The sequence below is a fragment of the Capricornis sumatraensis genome, chromosome 4 (assembly GCF_032405125.1).
Source record: "Capricornis sumatraensis isolate serow.1 chromosome 4, serow.2, whole genome shotgun sequence".
In the NCBI taxonomy this organism is placed as follows: domain Eukaryota; kingdom Metazoa; phylum Chordata; class Mammalia; order Artiodactyla; family Bovidae; genus Capricornis; species Capricornis sumatraensis.
The window spans coordinates 137,816,981-137,835,511 of NC_091072.1; positions in this window are offsets into that span (position 1 = coordinate 137,816,981).

Sequence of the window (18,531 nt, forward strand, 5' to 3'; positions counted from 1 at the left end):
TTATAGTCCAACTCTCACATACATACATGACTACTGAAAAAACCATAGCCTTGACTAGACTGACATTTGTTGACAAAGTAATGTCTCTGTTTTTTCATATGCTGTCTAGGTTGGTCAAAACTTAGCTCCCAAGCAGTAAGCGTCTTTTAATTTCACGGCTTCAGTAACGATTTGCAGTGATTTTGGAGCCCAGAAAAATAAAGTCATTCACTGTTTCCCAATCTATTTACCATGAAGTGATAGGACCAGATGCCATGATGTTCATTTTCCACAGATTGAGTTTGAAAACAACTTTTTCACTGTCTTCTTTCACTTTCATCAAGAGGCTCTTTAGTTCTTCTTCACTTTCTGACAAAAAGGTGGTGGCATCTGCATATCTGAGGTTATTGATATTTCTCCCAGCAATCTTGGTTCCAGCTTGTGCTTCCTCCAGCCCAGCGTTTCTCATGATGTACTCTGCATAGAAGTTAAATAAGCAGAGTGACAATATACAGCCTTGACATATGCTTTTTCCTATTTGGAAGCAGTCTGTTGTTCCATGTCCAGTTTTAACTGTTGCTTCCTAACCTCATACAGGTTTCTCAAGAGGAAGGTCAGGTAGTCTGGTATTCCCAGCTCTTTCAGAATTTTCTACAGTTTATTGTGAACCACATAGTCAAAGTCTTTGGCATAGTCAATAAAGTAGAAATAGATGTTTTCCTGGAACTCTCTTGCTTGTTTGATGATCCAGCAGATGTTGGCAATTTGATCTCTTGTTCCTCTGCCTTTTCTAAAACCAGCTTAAGCATCTGGGGGGTTCACGGTTCACAAATTGCTGAAGCCTGGCTTGGAGAATTTTGAGCATTACTTTGCTAGTGTGTGAGATGAGTGCAAGTATGCAGTAGTCTGAGCATTCTTTAACATTGCCTTTCTTTGGGATTGGATTGAAAACTGACCTCTTCCAGACCTGTGGCCACTGCTGAGTTTTCCAAATTTGCTAACATATTGAGTGGAGCACTTTCACAGCATCATTTTTCAGGATTTGAAATAACTCAACTGGAATTCCATCACCTCCACTAGCTTTATTCGTAGTGATTGTTTCTAAGGCCCACTTGACTTCACATTCCAGGATGTCTGGTTCTAGGTGAGTGATCACACCATCGTGATTATCTGGGTAGTGAAGATTTTTTTGTACAGTTCTTCTGTGTATTCTTGCCAACTCTTCTTAATATCTTCTACTTCTGTTAGGTGCATACCATTTCTGTCCTTCATTGAGCCCATCTCTGCATGAAATGTTCTCTTGGTATCTCTAATTTTCTTGAACAGATCTCTAGTCTTTCCCATTCTATAGTTTCCCTCTATTTCTTTGAATTGATCACTGAGGAATGCTTTCTTATCTCTCCTTGCTATTCTTTGGAACTCTGCATTCAAATGGGCATATCTTTCCTTTTCTCCTTTGCTTTTCATTTCCCTTCTTTTCACAGCTATTTGTAAGGCCTCCTCAGACAGCCATTTTGCTTTTTTGCATTTCATTTTTTGGGGGGATGGTCTTGATTCCTGTCTCCTGTACAATGTCATGGACCTCCATCCATAGTTCATCAAGCACTCTCTCTATCATATCTAGTCCCTTAAATCTATTTCTCACTTCCACTGTACAGTCATAAAGGATTTGATTTAGGTCATACCTGAATGGTCTGGTGGTTTCCCCCACTTTCTTCAATATAAGTCTGAATTTGGCAATAAGGAGTTCATGATCTGAGCCACAATCATCTGCCGGTCTTGTTTTTGCTGATTGTATAAAGCTTCTCCATCTTTGTCTGCAAAGAATATAATCAATCTGATTTCTGTGTTGACCATCTAGTAATGTCCATGTGTAGAATCTTCTCTTGTGTTGTTGGAAGAGTGTGTTTGCTATGACCAGTGTGTTCTCTTGGCAGAACTCTATTAGCCTTGCCCTGCTTCATTCTGTACTCCAAGACCAAATTTGCCTATTACTCCAGGCGTTTCTTGACTTTCTTCTTTTGCATTCCAGTCCCCTATAATGAGAAGGACATCTTTTTTGGGTGTTAGTTCTAGGTCTTGTAGGTCTTCATAGAACTTTCAACTTCAACTAACCCCAGGTCGGTAGGTGCCCAATATGCTACTGGAGATCAGTGGAAAAATAACACCAGAAAGAATGAAGAGATGGAGTCAAAGCAAAAACAATGCCCAGCTGTGGGTGTGACTGGTGACAGATGCTGCAAACAGCAATATTGCATAGGAATCTGGAATGTTAGGTTCATGAATCAGGGCCAATTGGAAGTGGTCAAACAGGAGATGACAAGAGTGAATGTCAACATTTTAGGAATCAGCGAACTAAATTGGACTGGAATGGGTGAATTTAACTCAGATGACCATTATATCTTCACTGTGGGCAAGAATCCCTTAGGAGAAATGGAGTAGCCATCATAGTCAACAAAAGGATCCAAAAATGCAGTAAGGTAAGGTAAGGTAAGTCGCTCAGTCGTGTCCGACTCTTTGTGACCCCATGAACTGTAGCCTACCAGGCTCTTCCCTCCATGGGATTCTCCAGCAAAGAGTACTGGAGTGGGTTGCCATTTCCTTCTCCAGGGGATCTTGCATTACTTGGATGCAATCTCAAAAAGACAGAATGATCTCTGTTTGTTTCCAAGGCAAACCATTCAATATCACGTTAATCCAAATCTATGCCCTGACCAGTAACGCTGAAGAAGCTGAAGCTGAATGATTCTCTGAAGATCTACAAGACCTTTTAGAACTAACACCCAAAAAAGTTGTCCTTTTCATTATAGGGGACTGGAATGCAAAAGTAGGAAGTCAAGAAACACCTGGAGTAACATTAAAGTTTGGCCTTGGAGTACAGAATGAAACAGGGAAAAGGCTAAAAGACTTTTGCCAAGAGAACATACTGGTCACAGGAAACACCCACTTCCAACAACACAAGAGAAGACTCTACACATGGACGTCACCAGATGGCCAACAACAACATCATATTGATTATATTCTTTGCAGCCAAAGATGGAGAACTCTATACAGTAAGAAAAAAACAAGACCAGCAGCTGACAGGCTCAGATCATGAACTTCTTATTGCCAAATACAGACTTAAATTGAAGAAAGTAGGGAAAGCCACTAGACCATTCAGGTATGATGCAAATCAAATCCCTTATGATTATACAGTGGAAGTGACAAATAGACTCGAGGGATTAGATCTAAAGACAGAGTGCCTGAGGAACTATGGATGGAGGTTCATGACATTATACAGGAGACAGGAATCAAGACCATCCCCAAGAAAAAGAAAAGCAAAAAGGCAAAATGGTTGTCTGAGGAGGCCTTACAAATAGCTGTGAGAAGAAGAGAAGTGAAAAGCAAAGGAGAAAGGGAAAGATATACCCATTTGAATGCAGAGTTCCAAAGAATAGCAAGGAGAGATAAAGCCTTCCTCAGTGATCAATGCAAAGAAATAGAGGAGAACAATAGAATGGGAAAGACTAGAGATCTCTTCAAGAAAATTAGAGATACCAAGGGAACATTTCATGCAAAGATGGGCTCGAGAAAGGACAGAAGTGGTATGGATCCAACAGAAACAGAAGATATTAAGAAGAGGTGGCAAGAATACACAGAAGAACTGTTCGAAAAAATCTTCACGACCCAGACAACCACGATGGTGTAATCACTCACCTAGGGCCAAACATCCTGGAATGTAAACTCATGTGGGCCTTAGGAATCATCACTATGAACAAAGCTAGTGGAGGTGATGGAATTCCAGTGGAGCTATTTCAAATCCTGAAAGACGATGCTGTGAAAGTGCTGCACTCAATATGCCAGCAAGTTTGGAAAACTGAGCAGCGGCCACAGGACTGGAAAAGGTCAGTTTTCATTCCAATCCCAAAGAAAGGCAATGCCAAAGAATGCTCAAACTACTGCACAATTGCACTCATCTCACACGCTAGCAAAGTAATGCTCAAAATTCTCCAAGCCAGGCTTCAACAATGCATGAGCCATGAACTTCCAGATGTTCAAGCTGGATTTAGAAAAGGCAGAGGAACCAGAGATCAAATTGCCAACAGCCACTGGATCATTGAAAAAGCAAGAGAGTTCCAGAAAAACATCTATTTCTGCTTTATTCACTATGCCAAAGCCTATGAATGTATGTATCACCACAAACTGTAGAAAATTCTTAAATAGATGAGAATACCAGACCACCTGACCTGCCTCCTGAGAAATCTGGAGGCAGGTCAGGAAGCAACAGTTAGAACTGGCTATGGAACCACAGACCGGTTCCAAATCGGGAAAGGAGTACATCAAGGCTGTATATTGTCACCCTGCTGCAAGCAATAAATGCTGGAGAGGGTGTGGAGAAAAGGGAACCCTCCTACACTGTTGGTGGGAATGCAAACTAGTACAGCCACTATGGAAAACAGTGTGGAGATTCCTTAAAAAATTGCAAATAGAACTGCCATATGACCCAGCAATCCCACTGCTGGGCATACACACCAAGGAAACCAGAATTGAAAGAGACACATGTACCCCAATGTTCATCACAGCACTGTTTATAATAGCCAGGACATGGGAACAACCTAGATGTCCATCAGCAGATGAATGGATAAGAAAGCTGTGGTACATATACACAATGGAGTATTACTCAGCCGTTAAAAAGAATACATTTGAATCAGTTCTGATGAGATGGATGAAACTGGAGCCGATTATACAGAGTGAAGTAAGCCAGAAAGAAAAACACCAATACAGTATACTAACACATATATATGGAATTTAGAAAGATGGCAATGACGACCCTGTATGCAAGACAGCAAAAAAGACACAGATGTGTATAGCGGAATTTTGGACTCAGAGGGAGAGGGAGAGGGTGGGATGATTTGGGAGAATGGCATTGAAACATGTATACTATCATGTAAGAATCGAATCACCAGTCTATGTCTGATGCAGGATACAGGATGCTTGGGGCTGGTGCACGGGGATGACCCAGAGGGATGTTGTGGGGAGGGAGGTGGGAGGGGGGTTCATGCTTGGGATCACATGTACACCCGTGGTGGATTCATGTCAATGTATGGCAAAACCAATACAGTATTGTAAAGTAAAATAAAGTAAAAATAAAAATTAAAAAAAATTAAAAAAATAAAAATTCAATATCAATCAAAAAGAAAAAAAAAAGATTGCCGGGAGAAATATCAATAACCTCAGATATGCAGATGACACCACCCTTATGGCAGAAAGCGAAGAAAAACTAAAGACCCTCTTGATGAAAGTGAAAGAGGAGAGTGAAAAAGTTGGCTTAAAACTCAACAGTCAGAAAACAAAGATCATGGCATCCGGTCCCATCACTTCATGGCAAATAGATGGGGAAACAGTGGAAACAGTGAAAGACTATTTTGAGGGGGCTCCAATATCACTGCAGATGATAACTGACTCCATGAAATTGAAAGAAGATTGCTCCTTGGAAGAAAAGTTATGACCAACCTAGAAAGCATATTAAAAAGCGGAGACATTACTTTGCCAACAAAGGTCCACCTAGTCAAAGCTATGGTTTTTCCAGTATTATATATGAATGTGAGAGCTGGCCTATAAAGAAAGCTGAGCCACCAAAGAATGATACTTTAGAACTGTGGTTTGGAGAAGACTTTGTGAGTCCCTTGGACTGCAAGGGGATCAAACCAGTCAATTGTAAAGCAAATCAGTCCTGAATGTTCATTGGAAGGACAGATGCTGAAGCTGAAACTTCAATACTTTGGCCACCTAATGTGAAGAACTGACACATTTGAAAAGACCCCAATGCTGGGAAAGACTGAAGGCAGGAGAAGAGGATGACAGAGGATGAGATGGTTGGATGGCATCACCAACCTGATGTAAATGAGTTTGAGCAAGCTCCAGGAGGTGGTGATGGGCAGGGAAGCCTGGCGTGCCGCAGTCCATGGGGTCACAAAGATTTGGACACGACTGAGCAACTGAACTGAACTTACTGAATGTGTGCATGAGTGCTCAATCACTTAAGTTATGTCCGACTTTTTGTGTCCCCATGGGCTGTAGCCCACCAGACTCCTCCGTCCATGGAATTTTCCATGCAAGAATTTTGGAATGGGCTGCCACTTTCCTCCTCCAGGGCATCTTCCTGTCCCAGGGATCAAATCCACGTCTCTTGCATCTCCTGCATTGGCAGGCAGATTCTTTACCACGAGCATCACCTGGAAAGTTTCTGTGATTCAATTCACATGACATGCTTAGAATAGTATCCATTTTACCTATTATTACTATTATAGTCTCTTATTATTGTATGGGTCAACTCCTAACACCTGTTATATCAGTGACCATGAGATTCAATACAATTCAGCCACTCCTTTTTTTACTGAATAATTTCCGTTTTTCCTATATGAAAAATCTACTGTTCCATAGATTTGGGGGCAAAAATATTGAAGGATTTCAGGATAAAAGGAATGTGAGGGTCAATTCTTTTAAAAACACATCATTTTAAGTCATTAACATTTCTCTGCACTCTTAAGGCATAAATAAAATTTTGGTGGTTGATAAACAATGGAAAGTTTTTGGATTCCAAGGAGGCACAAATAGAAAAATGAGCCTTGAGCAGTGGTCCTTAAGGCAGTTGGAGCTACTGTAATGGAACTGACCAGTCAATTATTTCCAGCAACTAATTTCACTGGCTTTTCCATTTAATTGACTGGTAGCTTGACCACTGTACAGAAACGCTCGGGAATGCAGGCATTATTGAACAAAGCAAAACAAAGTGACCTATTAAAGTGGATTGCAATGAAAGGAACAGGGCTCTGCTGAGAGCTGGTTTTAAATAAGCTGCCCTATTTTGAAGAACAGAGCCTTCTTTTCAAATCTTCATTATTCAAAGTTATTTTGCAATTTCTGGTGTAAATGTAATTCTGGTCCTCTTCTCTGTTGCTCAGAACAATCTCCTCTCCATTTCTAAGCTTCTGTGTAATGTAGTTGTCCCTGTTGTTCAATGGTTAAAGTCGTGTCCAACTCTGCAACCCCCTGGACTGCAGCACGCTAGGCTTCCCTGTCCTTCACTGTCTCCTGGAGTTTGCTCAAGTTCAGGTCTGTTGAATCAATGATGCCATCCAATCATCTCATCCTCTGTTGCCACCTTCTCCTGCCCTCAATCTTTCCCAACATCTCTGTCTTTTCCAATGAGTCAAGTCCTCGCATCAGGTCGCTAAAATATTGGAGCTTCAGCTTCAGCATCAGTCCTTCTAATGAATATTCAGGGCTGATTTAGGATTTTTGGATTGACTGGTTTGATCTCCTTGCAGTCCAAGGCAGTCTCAAGAGTCTTCTCCTGTTGACAATTATTTTAATTCTAGTCAGTCTCTTAATTCTTATTCTTCTCTGAAATCTGACATTATACACTGTTTTTAAGAATTTAGATAACTTCTCCATTTGTCCTATAAAGGAGAAAACTGCTTTTTCTTGTTTTCTTTTTTTTGCTGGATAAGTGACTCTACCCTCCACCTCTCTGCATTAACTTATCATTCACTTTGTACTGCTTTCTCACTGTCAAAAAAAAAAAAAAAAAGCTCTTTTTTAAAAGTCTTTTCCCTCTGTACTGTCACTTCAGATTCACAGTTGCTAAGTGTTCCAGGAGCCCACCAGAGGGACTTTCTTGTGGTGTGATCTGCAAACTTTGAAATAACACCCACCAGCAGAAGCACCATATGCTATGGAGTTACACAGTAAACTGACAGGAACATCTTATTTGTCATTTGAAATTCAGAAAATGTCAGCAATTTTCATACCCAGCAATTTCCTAAATGCCTCTCTGGTTAGCAAGGAGTAACATTTGCTATAAATGCATGTGAAAAGATGAAATTTTATGTTGTGCTTCTAGAGGAATAATAATAGCAAAGCCAGTACTAAGACCTACACAACTCGATGAGCATATGGACAGACATATAAAATTTCTACACTCACTTTGATCTATCCTATGTGAGCATCGCTAGGTGAATGGTTTTATTCATAACGTTTATGACATTTGGACTACTCACATTCTATAACACTGGTGATTCAAATGTGCCTTCTTATGACAAAATATAATACCAAAGAATATTTTTAATCCATTAAAGGCAAATTTAACATAAAATGCAAGCTGTCCCCTTTGTGATTAAGCTGAATTTGCATCCAGCAGCACTTTTAGCCAACAACAGAGCCAACAGAGAAAACTACTTGGCAATTCTTCCTAATTAAAAGATGTTAATTACTGCTAAATATTATACACTTTCTATGGTATAAATGTTCATCTAAATCAATGTTATTACAGTACTAAAGAAATTAATAATGATTTTAAGTCTGGTAAAGTGTGGCCAAATTACCAATTAGTTCACACCATCAAATGACTTCACAATGAAATTTCTGCATTGACATCATATAAAGACCAGAACATCCATGGCCTCACACATTTAGCACATCTTTTATGTGTCAATCATAGTACCTGGTGGTGTGTCTTTTTCATGCCTAATATCATGACGTGAAGAAGCAGCAGAGATTGCATGAAGGTGAAGAATAGAACACAGTTTGATTCTGGGTGTTTCCTTCACTCTGAATTTGCCTTTAGCCAGCCTGGCCTCTCTGGAATAGAGAATGTTAGATTGAGTTCTCTGCTATCTATATAACCAGTAGGTCATGACCAGTAAGAACAGGAAACTCACATTTACTGAGCTTCACAACTTTTCTCACTTTGATAGAACTGTCCCTCAGGGCAAGTACCGAAGAATTGATACTTTCCAGCTGTGGTGCTGGAGAAGACTCTTGAGAGTCCCTTGGACAGTAAGGAGATCAAACCAGTCAATCTCAAAGGAAATCAACCCTGAATACCCTTTGGAAGGACTGATGCTGAAGCTGAAGTTCCTTACTTTGGCCACCTGATGCAAAGAGCTGATTCACTCGAAAAGATTCTGGTGCTGGGAAAGACTGAAGGCAGAACAAGAAGAGGGCAACAGAGGATGAGAAGGCTGGTTGGCTTCACTGATACAATGGACATGAACTTGGGCAAACTTCAGGAGATGTTGAGGGCAGGGAGGCCTAGTGTGCTGCAGTCCATGGGGTCTCGAAGAGTTGGACATGACTTGGTGATTGAACAACAACAACATAAATGTCTCTTTTTGTATATGAGAGTTTTGGTGCTCAAAAGTGGAAGTCGCCAAGTTTACACAATAGGTGGCAGTGTTCAAGTCCAGTTTCTGACCTCAATTCACAAGTTCTTTCTACCAGGTCATGCTCCTTGTTATGTAAAGGATATCCGAAAACCTCATTTTGATTTATGAGCCAATATTCTTCCTTCTGTTATCACTTGACCACAAGTCCTACTGTTTGAGTTTTGGCTCAAAAGGAGACTTGTTAAAAAAAAAAAAAAAAAAAAAAAACCTCCAGATTCGGCTCTGCCGCTGACAAAGTGACCTTGGAGCATCACTTTCTGCTTCTGAGCCTCAATTTCCTCATCTACAAAAAGAGTGACTAACTCTCTCCTAAAATTGTGGTGATCAACAAAGGTGTTGAGAAAGGTGTTTAAAACAAATATAAAGAGCAGCAAAGGTAAGGCATTTGGTCAACTGTTACACAGAAGAATGAACAGAGATGGAAACCAATTTGGACTCTTTATAAGCCACAACTGATAATCCATTCTTTGTAATCTGCTAATGGTTATGGGAGGCAGCGGCATAACCAGGGGTCCCCAACCCCCAAATCATGGACTGGTAACGGTCTGTGGCTGTGTGTACCTAGTTGCAAAGCAGAAAGTGAGCGGCGGGCGAGTGGGTGAGGCTTCATCTGTATTTAATGTGAGCTCCCCATTGCTCACATTACTGCCTGAGCTCTGCCTCCTGTCAGATCAGCAGCAGCATAATAAATGGAATGTGCTTGAATCATCCTGAAACCATCCCCCCACCCCACTGTCTGAGAAAAAATTGTTTTCTACAAAACAGTTTCATGATGCCAAAAAGGTTGGGGACCATTTGAATAGCTGATTTATTGCAGTACTGAACACTTGGGAATGTGAATTTTAGAATCAGACAGACAGATCAGAGTTCAAATCCAGGCTCCTCCAACTTCTGATGGTTTGAGCTGAAGTATACTTCATCTGTCCCACCATCACTATCTCGCCTGAAAAACAAAAACATGAAGTACTATCTCATAAGCAGGGAAGACTTCTTGGACACACAACCTTGCCTAGGTACACAGGACCGTGTTCTCAACAGGGTCTCACACTTGGTTTAATGCCTTGTGGTCACTAACTTGAAATTCCGAGTAATTTTCTCTTTGAGCTTGGGTTTTGTAAGTGAAGTCCAAACTGACAATGGAGCGTGCACGTGGGCAGAGGAGACATACATAAAGTGAATGCCTTGCTAGTCCATTAGCATATAACAGTCAGGATTCCCATGAGCACAGAATTCTAGTGGACCCACCAGGCATGGGAGATCAGTGAGATTCAAAGCAGGGACAAAATAGGCATTTTAGGTCTGTTGTTGCTGTGTAGTTGCTAAGTCACACCCAACTCTTGGCGACCTCATGGACTGCAGCATGCCAGGCTTCCCTGTCCTCCACCATGCCAGGCTTCTCCATCCTCCACTATCTCCCAAAGTTTGGTCAAGTTCATGCCCATTGAGTTGGTGATGCTATCTAACCATCTCATCCTCTACACCCCTTTTTCTGTTTGCCATCAATCTTTCCCAATATTAGGGTCTTTTCCGATGATTCAGCTCTTCGAATCAGGTGGCCAAGGTATCGGAGCTTCAGCTTCAGCAATATTAGGTCTATGACTAAGTGGCAGTACTGACAGCCTGAGAGGCTATTCTTTCCCTTTGAACCAGAACTTGTTTGAAATAAAGAATACGTACTCTGGAGTCTACAGCTAGGTTAAAATCCATATTCTTCCTCTTTGTAGCTGTGTGATCTTGGGCTGGTCATTTAACTGTTCAGAGTCTCAGAAAAAAATCCACAGACCTCACCTGGTTGTTGTAAAAATCAGTGAGTTAACATGTAGAATAATGACTATAGAACATGTAAACACTCATTACATTTTTTGCAACTACTAATTTTGTTGTTTTGTTGTTGGAATACAGAGAAATTTAGTCAAACTTAGAGAAATCAAGAAAGGCTTTACAAGCTTTAATTGAAAAAGATACATGCACTTCCATCTTCATTGTAGCACTATTTATGACAGCCAAGACATGAAAGCAACCTAAAAGTCCATCAACAGATGACTGGATAAAAAAGATATGCAGTATGTAATGTATATGTGATGGAATATTACTCAGCCATAAAAAAGAATGAAATGATGCCTTTTGCAGCAACATGGATGGACCTATAGATTACCATACTAAGTGAAGGAAGTCAGAGAAAGACAAATATATCACTTACATATAAATCTAAAAAACAGTACAGATGAACTTGTTTATAAAACAAAAACAGACTCACAGACATGGGAAACAAACTAATGGTTATTAAAGGGGAAAGGGTGGGAGAATGATAAACTGGAAATATGGGATTAACAGATAGACACTATATACAAAATAGATAAGCAACAAGGATTTAATGTCTAGCACAGGAAACTATATTGAATATCTTGTAATAATCTATAATACATATTTCAGTTTGAAAAGAATCAAAATAAAAATATATACATATATATGTATAACCCAGTCACTTTCCTGTATACCTGAAACTAACACAATACTCTAAATCAACTGTACTTCAATTTAAAAAAAGAAAGGCTTTACAGAGGAGAAAACATTTGGTCTGTCCCTTGTGAACTTCTCAGTCATAGTGAAAATATTAGTTGCTCAGTCGTGTCCAACTCTTTGAGATCCCATGGACTGTAGCCTCTGTTCATGGAATTCTCCAAGCAAGAATATTGGAGTGGGTAGTCATTCCCTTCTCCAGGGGAATCTTCCTGACCCAGAGACTGAACACAGGTCTCTCGCACTACAGGTAGATTCTTTACCATCTGAGCCACCAGAGAATCCCCAGAAATGCAAAGCCAGCTGCATAGATGGCTTAAAAGGGCCTGAACCATTCACTGACTGTATTGGGCCCAGCACATCCACCAGAGCCCTCTCCAAACTTTCAAATAACTGAGGCTTCCCTGGTGGCTCAGTGGGTAAAGTCTGCCTGCAGTGTGGGAGAACCATGTTTGATCCCTGGCTTGGGAAGATCCCCTGGAGAAGGAAATGTCAACCAACTCCAGTATTCTTGCCTGGAGAATTCTGTGGACAGAGGAGCCTGGTAAGCTACAGTCCATGGGGTTACAAAGAGTCAGACACGACTGAGTGACTCACAGTTTACTTTTCAAAACTGTTTAGGAGAGCATACGTTTCTCTTTATAATTTGATTTATGCTCTTAGGAAGACCCTTGTAAGAAAAAATAAAAGTCTTTTAAAAACACAGAGTTGTCAGAAACCATCTGAGAGTCCCTCACCGGAAGCCCACATAAGAGAACCTCTTAGAATAAAATTGCTTCTTCGTGTGCAGGCGCACACAGGAATCAATCAGTCCCTTCCTGCAGCTCGGGTCTGTTCATTTTATATAGTTGCCCAGTTTGACAAGAAATCTAGGGAAGGGCTAAGGAGTGTTGTCAGCACAAAGATGGGAGGGGAGTGATATACTACGCTAATAAAAAGACTCACAAAGGTCCCTGAAGTCATAAATCCTTCTCGCGGCTTTTACAATCTGTTTCTTTTGTAGGATTGCGATGATGGAGCCCTGACATCCTGCCCTTTCCTTCCCTTTCCCCTGCATGTCAGGAACCCCGAGCTCAGTGCTCAGTGTGTAGAGAGAACAGAATCCAGTACAACTCCCTACCTTCACCGTTCTCGCCCTCCATGTGGGTCTGGGCAGATGGAGACAAGGGGCCTGCTGCCTGGGCTCCCCAAGTCTCTCCTGCCTGCCTTACCCTCCCCATACATTCTCAGGATTGCCTCTTTCCCACACACGCCTGGAGAACTACCTGATTCTCTGAGGCATCAGCCAAAATCCTGGCACTAGGAGCCTAGCATTTTTATTACAGTAAGTCCCCTGCATACGAACCTTCAAGTTTCAAGCTTTCAAAGATGTGAACATGCGTTCACACGTCCAATCATGTAAGTTAGTCCATGTGTCTGGCATACATTGTTCAGTTCAGTTCATTTCAGTCACTCAGTCGTGTCCAACTCTTTGCAACCCCATGAATCGCAGCACGCCAGGCCTCCCTGTCCATCACCAACTCCCGGAGTTCGCCCAAATTCATGTCCATCGAGTCAGTAATGCCATCCAGCCATCTCATCCTCTGTCGTCCCCTTTCCCTCCTGCCCCCAATCCCTCCCAGCATCAGAGTCTTTTCCAATGAGTCAACTCTTCGCGTAAGGTGGCCAAAGTACTGGAGTTTCAGCTTCAGCATCATTCCTTCCAAAGAACACCTAGGACTGATCTCCTTCAGAATGGACTGGTTGGATCTCCTTGCAGTCCAAGGGACTCTCAAGAGTCTTCTCCAGCACCACAGTTCAAAAGCATCAATTCTTCGGCGGTCAGCTTTTCTCACAGTCCAGCTCTCACATCCACACACGACTACTGGAAAAACCATAGCCTCGAATAGACAGACCTTTGTTGGCAAAGTAACGTCTCTGCTTTTTAATATGTTGTCTAGGTTGGTCATAACTTTCCTTCCAAGGAGTAAGCGTCTTAATTTCATGGCTGGCATACATTGTTACATGCATGCATTCTCTACTAGTGGTTGTGCGTTTGTGTACCTTACAGCACTGTATAGAGTACACTAGCAGTTGTTGTCATTTAGTCGATAAGTCATGTATGACTCTTTTGTGTCCCTTTGGACTGCAGCCCACCAGGCTCCTCTGTCCATGAGATTCTCCAGGTAAGAATACTGGAGTGGGTTGCCATTTCCTTCCCCAGGGGATCCTCCTGACCCAGGGATTGAACCCACATCTCCTGCACTGGCAGAAAAATTCTTTACCATGGAGCCCAGAGTACAGTAGTACAGTATCTTTATTTCTTGCCTGTTCACTTGATGCCAGCCTCTGTATGCCAGCGATTGTACTTTTCGAGGTACTGTACTGTAAGATTAAAATGTTTTTTTTTTTAATTTTTGTGTTTGTATTTTTAATGTATTATTTGTACAAAAAGTATTCTGAACCTATTACAGTATGGTACTATATAGCCAATTGTGCTAGTTGGGTACCTAGGCTAACTTTGTTGGACTTAACGAAAAAATTGTACAAACTTGCTCTCAGAATGGAAATCATTTGTATGTAGGGGACTTACTGTAATTAGATGGTTTTCTTTTGGTCTTATGTCAGTTTCTTCTGGGCTTTCCAGGTGATGCTAGTGGGAAAGAACCCAGCTGCCAATGCAGGAGACATAAGAGATGTGGGTTTGTTCCCTGGGTCAGGAAGATCCCCTGAAGGAGGGCATGACAACCCACTCCAGTATTCTTGCCTGGAGAAGTCCATAGACAGAGGAGCCTGGTGAGCTACCGTCCATGGGGTTGCACAGAGTTGGACATGACTGAAGTAACTTAAAGCACACGCATACGCACAGCTTCTTCAGGTGAAGCTGGCATGGGAAATACTGCAAACAAAGCACTGCAAGGAAAAGTATCCAGAATCCCACAAAGAGGTCATCTTTGAGCATGAGCAGTAATCACAGTGTTGACGAAAGCCATGGACAGAACATGACTGGCTGTTGACCCAGGAGCTAGGTGGACGCAGGCAATCAGAGGCTCTTCACCCCTCCCTGTCCTGGGAACGTCCATTCTGCACCCAGTCTTAGAGCTGAAGCCGTTTAAGGCATGCAACCTTGAGAGAGTGAAGTGGTGTTGAGACCATCTGGATAGTATATGTGACTGAACCCCAGTAAGGCCTCTATGTAAATTCCTAAGATTTCGGTGGGTGGGGGTGGAGATCTATGCGTCATGCAGCCATCCAAGACAAGCCTGGTATGTAAGTTTTCTTGCTCCTGAGAACTGCCACCTACCCACCTGGAGTGGTCTGCCTCTTCCTTTGTTCTCTTCTGGCTCTCCTTGTTCAGTTTCAGATCTGCCCCCTGGAAGTTCCTGAGATTATGAACCAACATACAGATGTAGTCAGTTTCCCCATTTCTCTACTTGGATTAATCTGCTTTCCTGTGCTTGGAAAATACAATTTGTCTTTCTATCAATTCAAGTAAAATGCCACGAGGAATATAAATTGATAAATGCCACTATAAAAATGTACTATCCCAAAGAAAATACTAATGCATTTTTATTGTCGGAGTTTTTATTTACTGTTACATGACTTTTCCTTCTACAGGGTAAATATTTCAGAGTTGCTAGAGATAGGGACATAAGTGCCCTCCCTCCCAACGAATATATTTAAAACAAAACCAACAAAATTCTAGCTTTTAAAAATGAATCTACCTATAGGGATGGGTTGTGGGGGTGGGAGAGAGACTCAAGAGGGAGGGGATATATGTATGGAGAGAAAAAATTGTGGTCAGTGGCTGTCATGTCTGACTCTTTGTGACCCCATGGACTCCTCTGTCCATGGAATTTTTCAGACGAGAATACTAGAGTGAAGCTTGTTTGCATGTAGGGATGCCATTTCCTCCTCCAGAGGATCGTCCCAACCCAGAGATCGAGCCTCTGTCTTCTGTGTCTCCCACATTGCAGGTAGATTCTTTACTCACTGAACCATTGAGGAAGCCCAATGTATACGTATATGTATACATAACCCACTGCAGTAGTCTTGCCTGGAGAATCCCACGGACAGAGAAGTCTCATCCCAAAGAATCAGACACAGCTGAAGTGACTTAAAATGCATGCATGCATATGTATACATATATGTATAGTTGATTCACATTGTTGTACAGCAGAAACTAACACAACGTTGTAAAGCAATTATCCTCCAATTAAAAAATTTTAATGAATAAAAATAAAGCACATACTATAAAAATTCCTAAATAAAAAAAATTACTCTGTAATAAATTAGTTTTCCCTTCAACCAACTACGGCACACAGTGTGTTCATTCCAACTCTACAGTCAGTGCCCCCAGATGTTTGTGTGTATGGTCCACTAGGTTGCATTTTCCTCCATCAAGAGACAAGGCCCAGCAGCATGGGTCCCAAAGAGAAGAAGACATGGGGCAAGCCAAGGTGACCCAGCTGTAATGGGAGCAAGAGATGAGTCCACGCTGCCATGCAGGCAGCATCCCCTAGTCTAAGGGGAGGGATGGAGTGCAGCACTCTGAGCCTCAGGACAAGTCCAGTCTCTCTACTTTACAGCCACTTCTCAGCCTTTATTTTCCTTATGCAGCTTGAGCTGACATGTCATTCCCTACGTATCAGCCATTGGTTCAAATCACTGTGGGCCATTTTAACAAATTAATTTTGCTCTTAGATGAATTGGATCACTGTCACTGGGTCATTGGTGGGTCATCGTCCCGCTGCTGTAGTCATCTGTCCTTGGAGTGCTGCTGCTGCTAAGTCACTTCAGTCGTGTCCGACTCTGTGCGACCCCATGGACTTCAGCCTACCAGGCTCCTCTGTCCATGGGATTTTCCAGGCAAGAGTACTGGAATGGGTTACCATTGCCTTCTCCTGTCCTTGGAGTGGGCAGGAGAATTGTTTCTGGAGTCAGGCTGGACCAAGGTTTCCACCGAGAGCTGCCCATAGCACCTTAGGCAGAAGACAAGACAAGAGCATGGTCCAGAAGAGAAGTAAAGATTTCCCCTAACATTGTGAGCTCACCGTCATGTCTGATTTACAGAAGGAGAGGAAAATGAGAGATTAAGCAATAAATTCAAAAAACAAGACGATCAGAATTGGGTGAGAATAAGGTGTAAGAAAAGAGGAGAGGACTTCCCTGGTGCTACAGTGGATAAGAATCTGCCTGCCAATGCAGGGGACATGGGTTCGATCCCTGGTCCGGGAAGATCCCACATGCCTCAGAGCAACTAAGCCCATGCGCCACAACTATTGAGCCTGTGCTCTAGAGATCACGAGCTGCAACTGCTGAAGCCGGTGAACCTAGAGCCTATACTCTGCAACAAGAGAAACCACTGCAATGAGAAGCCAGCACATCGCAACTTGAGAAAGCCCATATGAGGCAAGGAAGACCCAGCACAGCCAAAAATAAATAAATATACAAAAGAGCAGAATAAGGGGGTCTGAGACTTAAAGTAGTCAAATGGCGAGCGAGTATTTGAAACTTACTTTCTTACAGAGCCAAGAATCCTGAAGCTAATCAAAAGAATGTTCCTAAGGCTCTGAAGTCAATTCCAAAATAGCAATTCCAAAAATGTTTTTATCAGTGACGCAGTGACACTGAAATAAGCGTATAAACATCCCAAGATGCCTACTTTGAGGGGAAAAAAAAAGCACCATCCTTGGGTGTGTGAATTCTGGCATATTTGCTAAACATCAGACATACTCCTTCCGAGTGACTCTTTAAATATGCAGTATGTTCAGAAAAACCAACTTGGAACACTGGTGTGTTTTATTTCTTTATTGCTAGAGGTCCTATCCTTTTCTTTGTTCTTTTTCCTCAAAACACAGTCTTCTTACTTGGAAATATTTATGTGTGTACAAGAGGACAGGAAATGTCTGAATTGTTCTATGAAACTTTTTTCCCCTACATTACTGCATTTTCACACATCTTTCTCTGTGGGGCAGAATGACTATGTTTTTCTTTATAGCCATCAGTTGGCAAATCCATGGGGACTCTACATGGCACGGCTCATGATAACTTTCTAGTTCTGAAAGGTTTAGGGGGAAATGATACTAACTTTATATCAGAAGATGAAGTGATTCAACTTCATTTGAAACCTTTATCGGTCTGACTCCATGAGGAGAGGTGCCCTGGTTAGCCAGGTTACAGTTGGTCTGGTGACATATCTGATGACTTTGACTCAACTTACAGTTTGCATTACAGCAGTTCGCTTTGAGATTTGGGCTAAGTCACTTTGCCTTCTGGAATTTCATTTTTTTCTCTCAGTGCTTCCCATCCATTTCACCAAGATTCTATGAATATTAACATCAAAAGTCTTTGAACTCTCCTAAAGAAAGGAATGCCTCTAAATATGGGGCAATAAGTGCTCTGAAAAGCATCATTTCATGCTGGTAATATAAATAATCTGGGGGATTTTACCAAGAGAAAAGTTACTTTGTACTGCTGCTGCTAAGTCGCTTCAGTCATGTCTGACTCTGTGAGACCCCACAGACGGCAGCCCACCAGGCTCCGCCATCCCTGGGATTCTCCAGGCAAGAACACTGGAGTGGGTTACCATTTCCTTCTCCAATGCATGAAAGTGAAAAGTGAAAGTGAAGTCGCTCAGTCGAGTCTGACTTTTTGCAACCCCATGGACTGCAGCCTACCAGGTTCCTCCATCCATGGGATTTTCCAGGCAAGAGTATTGGAGTAGAGTGCCATTGCCTTCTCCGTACTTTGTACTAATCCAGCGAAATAATGAAAATGCTTTGAAGAGATAGAAACTTACATATGTCCTCAAGATGTATATATAAGAACACTTTAACAGGGG